Source organism: Cupressus sempervirens, chromosome 7 (assembly GCF_028749045.1).
Source record: "Cupressus sempervirens isolate cs-2001-9-10 chromosome 7, ASM2874904v1, whole genome shotgun sequence".
NCBI lineage: Eukaryota > Viridiplantae > Streptophyta > Pinopsida > Cupressales > Cupressaceae > Cupressus > Cupressus sempervirens.
Window position 1 is genome coordinate 329697543 of NC_143124.1, and position 9032 is coordinate 329706574.

The 9032-nt window shown below is 33.3% G+C and overlaps 1 pseudogene; it reads right to left on the bottom strand.

Moving 5' to 3' along the window:
* Positions 1–7836: 7836 nt before the first annotated feature.
* Positions 7837–8825, bottom strand: LOC149546766 (CASP-like protein 1C2 pseudogene; annotated as a pseudogene).
* Between the last annotated feature and the right edge of the window lie 207 nt (positions 8826–9032).

The window sequence follows — 9032 nt, forward strand, 5'->3', positions numbered from 1 at the left end:
TACTTTAATAAAACTTCAGGCATTAAAATGTATTAGCAATCGGACTCCGAATAATGCGAGTGATAGCTCATCGGAAAGCTCTCACCGAGGAGTATCGAATTCCAATCATCAAAATTGACCTGCACTGTGTCCTGTCGACTTACTAAAAATAGTAAGTATGCCTGAAACTGAGTAAATCAACTTTGTTTTGGTCCAAACTGGAAATGACTAGGCCAAAACACTCCAGGATCCCATTAAACCCTTCGTTAGCCCTCGGGACCATGTAGAACAAGGCTAACGCACACACACTTGGTCAACTGCTAAAAGATGGGATCATTACAAATCCGCCCTCCTTGAAATTGCTTGTCCTCAAGCAATTAAGTAACATAATGAACTCCAACCTCCACCTGGATCCCAATTGAAGTAATGTGTGATATCCATATAGACATTAAACAAATTACAAATGAACATCATTAGGACCAACCACATGTCCTGCAAGTTAGCTCCCAAAACTTGTGCTGATGAAGTATAAGTCTAGATGTCACTAGAAAGTGGCTCCATAGAAGATCTATGAAACCTCTTCCTCCTAACTGCTGCAACACAAAACTGAATCTTTGTAGATAGTGAAAACTGAGCCCAACTCCACTCAGGTGAATGATCAACATCAGCCTCAAACATCAGATTGTCATAAGACAATGTTGCATCCATGTTGAACATAATATTATCCCAAGAGTGAACATTAACACTTTGTTGATCGATAGTATAATATGACTTTGTCACTATATTGCTCACCTCATTAGCAATAACAAGTGTACTATCATCAGAGCACACATCTACAACCGCATGCTTATTACCAAACTCCTCATTGGATGGTTCAACTGACATAGAAGTGGTTGTTGATATGACAGTTCCCTTGCATTCTCCTAATTCCACTATTGCTACATCATCATCCCCTGACAAGGCTTCATATGTGGTCTCCTGACTTTGCACGCATGTCTCCATAGACTCTGTCGAAATACCCACATCACCAACATCATAACTGGCTGGCTCTATATGTGTCTCGATCCCACCTGAGGAATCAACTACCTTCTGTTCTGGAGCAGCATACAAATCATCAATGTTGATGCCCATTTGTCTAGCTATAAGCTGCAACATCATATCCATTTGCCTATTCTGCTCCTGTTGCATACGTTGCCCCTTCTCTAATGTACCCAATAACTGTCTGAACAGTACCTCCCCCTGATCTGGACCAGCATTTCTGCCTCCACCTAATCCTGTATTCCTGTCATCTCGATCACCCATATTATTGTCCTGATCACAGAATATCTCCTTTGTGTCTGTATGGTTGGATTCAATGTCCCCCTGCACGGATGTACTAGACTGTTTGCTTTGCAAGTCTGAAATCCTATTTTGTCTTGCTCTGGTATCGCGGAAATTATAAGACCCCTGTCGCATGCTCAAACATAAATGCTTAGCCTGTGTTTTTTATTTATTTCTGATTTTAGTGTTTTGACATTTCGTCAAACACTTTTCCCTCTATCCGGCTGTTCCAAATTCCCTATAAGACCTCCACAGGATGGCAGCACTTATAGCTCTGATACCACTGTAATGGTCACCCTTGGATGTCCCAAAAAAACTAAACCAAATTGCTGAAAGGAATTATGTCAAACAGTTTGCATTCAACTTCTTAAAACCCCTTATAACTCCAAAAATCAAACTTTTATTTGTTTGTTGTGTTTCGTGCATGGAATTGGTATCATACAACATAAACAAGAAAGAAACTACAATAATATGCAAAGTGGAAATGAACGGCTGCTAATAAAATGTTATTTTCAAAATTCATAAAACCAAATACATGGCAGATTTATCAACTCACTAATTACTTCAGCAATATTGTCATAATACTCTAGCCCATGCTTACGAACTTGCTGCTACAATACTTTGTCCTCCAATCAGTCCACTACCTTCATAATACCATTCCCTCCAAGCGGCATAAGCGTCAGACAAGTAGTGAAGAAGATATGAGCAAAATATCAAATCTGCCTGTAGCCAGAAATGCAACTAAACTGCCTGATAATGAAGCCAATAAGAAAGAATTCCAAAGGCCAAACCCCAAGGGAATGACGTCTAGAATGTTACAAGAGAGGATAGACGTCCTCAAATGCCAAGAACAAAGCTGCAACTCACACACCAATTTCTTCTCATATTCAACCTCCTAATGAAGCCACAAATGCTTCCTTTTATTCTATTTCCAAGGGTCCGCTCAACTCATATGGGCAATGTGGGATAAAAGATGTGTAATATATAAAACATATATTAAAATACCCCTTATGTCTCCCTTGGGTACACACTACCATAAAATAAATATTAAAGTAACACTTTAATATTTTACAATTAACTAGACGTTACTTTAATAAAACTTCAGGCATTAAAATGTATTAGCAATCGGACTTCGAATAATGCGAGTGATAGCTCATCGGAAAGCTCTCACCGAGGAGTATCGAATTCCAATCATCAAAATTGACCTGCACTGTGTCCTGTCGACTTACTAAAAATAGTAAGTATGCCTGAAACTGAGTAAATCAACTTTGTTTTGGTCCAAACTGGAAATGACTAGGCCAAAACACTCCAGGATCCCATTAAACCCTTCGTTAGCCCTCGGGACCATGTAGAACAAGGCTAACGCACACACACTTGGTCAACTGCTAAAAGATGGGATCATTACATCTGGGGCTGCCATTTAACACTTTAACCATTTCACATTATGCAATGTCATAATATTAAGAAACTTGTCACAATCTTATGCATGACCCTATGTCTAACATTGTCTTATTTAACCAAGGGGTTTTCTTTGTAATATTAGTTTACTTTATTCAATCTAATTATTGATGAGATTACAATTTATTCTTGTCATACTGATAATTTCTTCCTATTTTGTTTTCTTTTAGTCTAGATCTTTTGTGGCCCTATCTCCATGACCACATTTCATAGTTTTATTCTATAGTACAAACCCTAATTCGAATCTAAAAAATATTTTAAAAATATTTGAATAGGAGGATGAAAACAAGGAACTTTAAAGGTATTCTATTTTAGAAACCTACAATGCAGAAATCTTTAATATGCAAAATCTTAAAATAAAAAATAATTTCTTTCAAAGTGTATTTTTTAGACATTTGTATCCAAATCTAAGATTTATGTTTTATGCAAGTGTATTTTTCAGACATTTGTATCCAAATCTAAGATTTAAATTTTATGCGTTGGTGATTTCATAGGAATGAAAAAATAAATTGAAAAAAATCATGCAAGTGTAAATTATTTCTCATTTTAAAATGACAATGTTATCTTTTTGAATTTAGAAAAATAATCTAAAAGAATTTTATATTTTATCATACATGTGTGTGGGATAAAGATGGCAGTCATTGGACAGTACCACAAGTTTTTATATCTTTATTCCTATGGGAATAAAGATGACATTCATTGGACAGTATCACAAGTCTTTTGATCTCCTATCCAAAGCCCCTGACTGTTTAACTATGTTTATTAATCAAGAACAAGTTGGTCACCGACAAATTCTTTCTGCAACCGCCGTTATGATGGAGTTCTCCAAAGCGAAGAGGCCACACCTCTTAAATAAAATATACATGTGCAAGAGAGATAAAATGTCTGTAACCAAGAGAACCCACTTGTTTTGTCGGTGAATTAACATGCAGCCGCCATTGAACAGTCTAAATACATACAGCTATTCCAACCTTTTAAAACTCATGTGGACCACAACTACTTTCATGCTTTCTAAACTCATGTGGATAAGAACTAAAACGAAAAAGGAACATTGGAATATCGCTTGGGAATTCTGAATATCTCGTGGATATTTCTGATCTACAGACTATTCAGACCAAGTTTTGTCGGTGAATTATAAAGTTTGGCTACTCCCATAATAGTGAATATGCATACAAATATCTCCATACTGAGAATGTCAACTGTTGAAATTTGATATGGCCTACAACTATCTCCATACTGCATAAATGAAACCGAGTTCTACTAGCTTCTGAAGACCGTATCTTTATTAAACATGCATAGCACAAAACTGAATGAGTGTTGAAGAATTCAAGATAGCTTGTGGACCTTTCTGAGCTGGAGATTAATGAGACCAGACTGGATATAATGAAAAGCATATTTCGTGTTTTAAGATGCAAACGAATAGATAAACAAGTTCCATTATTGGATTCGGCACCTTTCTTTCAGAAGAGCTTAGGGCAATAGCATAGATTGTGATAATGTAAAGATTTTGAGATTTATGTGTTTGGTTTGAGTGGAACTTAAATAATTGAAGTTAGGGGATTTAGAATGCACTATATTCTTCTCTCAATTTTATATAGCATTGTTTGTATTTTGGAAATATTGACATAAATATATAAGTTTAGTTTTCATTGTTTGTATTGTTTTTTTAATAAAACAAATATTTACGTTTGAAATATTTTTAAATAAAATCTATCATTTTAAAGATTAATAAATTGTAATGATTATGATTTATTACATAAAATTGATAGTTTAGTGTCTTTTATTTACTTATTTTTAATCTTTGTTATTTAAAAAATTATATAAATTATAATTTAAATGAAAAAAAAAATTGTAACCATGTTCCATCTTTAAGACCAAATAGTAATTATATGCTTCGAGTTCTTTCATTTTCATGTGGAACTAAATTTTTATTTTTGAATTATAGTTGTTCTATCATATTTTTTTTCTAAATTATAAATTCTACTAATGAAAATAAACAATGAAATCCAAACGTACCTAGTTTAAACACCTACATGAAATCATTATATAAGAAACAAAAATCACAAGCTCACAAAAAAAAAAAAAAAACATCAGTCTAGTAAGGTTCATAAATTTGAAGAAAAATTGACATCTTAAATGTGATGACCTATTTATAGTATAGAAAAATTTATTTATGTAAAAATTGAAAAAAAATACTAAAGACTATTTTTCCTCATAAGCTTGACTTTGCAATATTATTAATAAAATCCTAGATATATTAAAAACTTGGGTCAAAAGTACATAAGATCATTTCCTCCATAGGCTTTTCCATCACAATATTAAAAATTAAATCTTAGATATTCTCAAATATTATAAAAAAGTACTAAAGGCCATTTCCTCTTTAAACTCTCCATCACAATTTTGAAATTAATATTAAAAATAGAATCAATTAATTGGAAGTCATGTATATGCTCATTTGGAGGCATTCTATGGAATGATGGATTTGAATCCCATACTCATGTGAAGTGGCATGGTTATAAGTTTGACCCTCATAATGGTGTGTCAATACACCACTCACTTTATTAGACTTTTTAGTGTACTTCTATTATCATATTTGTGGTTTCATATCTCTTCTTTCTCCTTGGAAATATGGGGGGAGATAGGAACAAAGTTGAACCAATTGTTTAGTAGAAATTGTAGGAGATTTTTAAGGTTCGGAACATGTTATCTACTAGATGCCTCACCCATACATTGAGAATTTGCATACCTTTGATCTATAAGTTACCTCTATGTTTGTTAAGGGATTGGATGAGGGTATTATAAACCTGTGGCATTGAGTTGGTGGTTCCTTGGGAGACTATGGATAAGATTCTTATAATATGGTGGAAGGAAATTTTTAAGGGATAGAAAAAGTGTTGATGAAGCCACGACAATTTCTTTCAGAAAGGTGAGAGGGACAAAGAAGAAAGGAATAGTGATGGTGGTTATGATAGGGCTGGTCATTATCAATCATTTTTTGGTTTAGGTTTCATAAGTTATAATGTGGCATGTTACTCTTGACGGTCAATTCTATAGTATGTTCAATGATCACTTTGCTATCATGGACCACTTTAAAATAGTAATAAGTGAATATATTTTTCATTTTATTTGTTTTCATATTTGTCCCAAAGTTGAAAGTTTGATAGTAAAAAGATCTCTACCTTAATCATCCATGAGGGTTTAAGCCTCACGATTTTGGAATTTGTGAAAGTTATCTCTATTAAGAAGAACTCTTCCCACAAAATTGGGGCTAAGAAAAATGCTAACCATTTTTGAAGGATTTCTTTTCAATGCTAGATAATGTGCCCTTTGATGAAGATGGTTGTGTTCATTTGGTTAAACATAAATACCTAAATAGGAAGCCATGACTCACCATACAATTTCTCTATTGAATGATGAAGATTTAGCCTATACTTCATCTGATGAGTATATCCTTGACTTATTTATCCTTGGTAATGCTATGAAAGGTAAAGGAAATGTAGGGAGCTCTTCTTTTTCGTTGATAAGAGGAAGGGGAAAGTCCCTTTGGCTTCCCATTCTCCCATGCAGAAAAAACTAAGATAAATATGAATAAAGCACCAACGCCATCCTTTAGTCCTTGGTCATTGATGGAACTATTATAGACCTTCATGTTGGCATTGCTATTGGAAAATCTACCTTGTTGGAGATTGGGTCTTTTGTGTATGATTTGAATTTGAGTAAGAATGTTAAATAGGTTGCAAACATCCAATGTGCTCTATTAATGTGAATGTGTGAAAGGTTAATACCTTGAAGGATAAGAGTGCCCAAACCTCTATTGTGTATAATGTGGATGAAATCCTTGCCTCTATTTAGGAGCTATCCAAAGGGATCAAGGAATTGAAAGATAGGCATGAAAAATGTATAAAAGGTTTGGAGGATGAAATTACAAAAGTGCATAAAAAATGAGGATAGTTGTGGTAGTGAGTCGTACTACCATGGAAAATAGATTGAATTGGCTAAATAAGCCAAATTCTCAGGCAAATGCTAATCAAGGTTTATCAAAAGGTACCTCCGGTTTCCCTACTAGTAGTGTAAAGTTGAACAATGTGATTGATCCTATGGTGGCTTTCAGTTCTCTCTTTTGTTTGGATACTCGGCTCTATAGTAAGAACAAAGGCAACAATTTCATTAATTGCATCATCAACAAGGCTCATAACATCAATGAAGATATGATCTAGAAACATTATAATTTACTAAAAAATTGGTCTCTTGAGTTATCATTAGTTTTTGTTGTTTATGTTTAGTTGTTTTCCACTGTCTAGTTTGTGGTTGGTATCTATTGAGTGGAAGGTTTTGACATAAAGGGTTAAAAGTCCCTTCAAAACTTGTTTTCCTTCAATAAAGATATAGATTAATTATGTACTTCAATTTACTTATGTATAATATAAAAGGATGAAATTACAATACATGAAAAAAAAGTACACTAAAGTATTAAATAATTGTTAATTAAAAAAAATATCTACATTTTAACTATATGTACACATTACTTTAATTTATATTAATGAGTGGTGAATATTTAACTTAGTTAAACCAAATAAGACCACAAATAGAATCCTTGTCACAAAAATGAATAGAACCTTTTAATACAAATAGTCATACCCACATATTCAATGATTAGTTTCATATTAAATTATTTGTAAAAATCATTTAAAAATAATTTGTCAACATGAAGAATTTAAATAATTTTAAATTTTAATTAATAATATAACATATCTACCTAAAATATTGACCAATTTATTACAATAGATAACTTCTGCCATCCTTTCATTTGCATTCAAGCTTCCTTCTTTGATTGAGAGCCTTACATATAAATTCGACACTTCTTTTTATTTTAATTGAAGTAGTCGAAAAAGAAACAATAATTACAATACCATTCCGAGAAATTTTGCAAAACTAGTGCAATTTCTTAGAACGAACCTATTCAATCCGATAAGGTGACATGGATATTACATTTATTTACAGATTCAAATATCACTTGATCTAATCATGGTTCAGAAATGAACTAAAGAGAGCCAGAATCTTCTTTTTTCATCAAGACATTTATGTCTTACTTATCTCTGTAGAATCTTCTGCTGAAATTTTGGTACTGTTGGATAGTGAAGTCACAGAAACCACAGTAAGAGCAATGAAAATAAACAATCCCATGGCAGATGCAGAGAGAGCGCCAAATGCTCGGTGACAAAACATTTCGAATTGATCGCAGACTTTTATCCACTCAACATGATTGTTTCCTTCCAATCCAATATACCCAATTGCACTGGCAGCCGATATACCAGAAGTTATAACTAATGTTGTCACCTGGTTGGTCAACAAAAACGTCAAAAGTTCTTCTAAATGGGAACCATCTTAAACAAAATACATTCCAAGCTTTCATTATTACCTAAAATAGTATGAATTAAAAAGGTAATATGATTACAAATCTCACCATATCAAAGAAGAAAAGCCATTTTCTAGTAGAATGAAGGCGCCCCTTGACATTGCTACTATAATAGATGAACAGAGATAAGAGTCCATATAGTGCACCTGTTGCATTGGCCACAACGAAATACCTGAAAAAACACACAAAATTCAAACAGTTCAAAGTACCAAATTTTCAGTCAGATATAATTGGCTATGTTATGCTTACATTTTGTGAAGTTTTATCTGAGCAAGATCTCTAATAAACTTTAATCTAATTAAGTTGTCATTAAACCTGAACTTTTCATTAGATAGTAAGAAAAAGTTGCAGAGATTGAGGAACAAAAAGCTCAAATCATTGTATTTCTTTACAAGTTGAAACCAGAGCAAAGAAAAGAATCAAAATCATACGTAAAGGCCGGCATATAGTAATATCTGGCATTAATGGAGACACCATAAACGTCAATAGTTTGTTTGTCCAAAGCCATAACAGTTGTAGCACCCAAAGTGGTTAATGTAGCCATCAATCTCAATAATACTTCACGAAGACCACCTGCTCGATATCTAGAGCTAAACTCCATTGTTTCCTCCTTCCCATTATCTGCAATCTCAATCTTGTCTAGTCCCTTCATATTCCTGAATGGTGATAGATACTTCTCTGCAAAATATATACTAATCTACACACCTTTCACGCTTTGAAATGTGAATATCTTTCTTGTTAATTTTAAAGATTTGAAGCCCGTGTTGCTGACAATAAATGACATAAAGTGTAGTACTTGTTACATAATTGGCATGGGCTCCAAGAATTAAAAAAATACTATAGGGACGGGTCATGATTA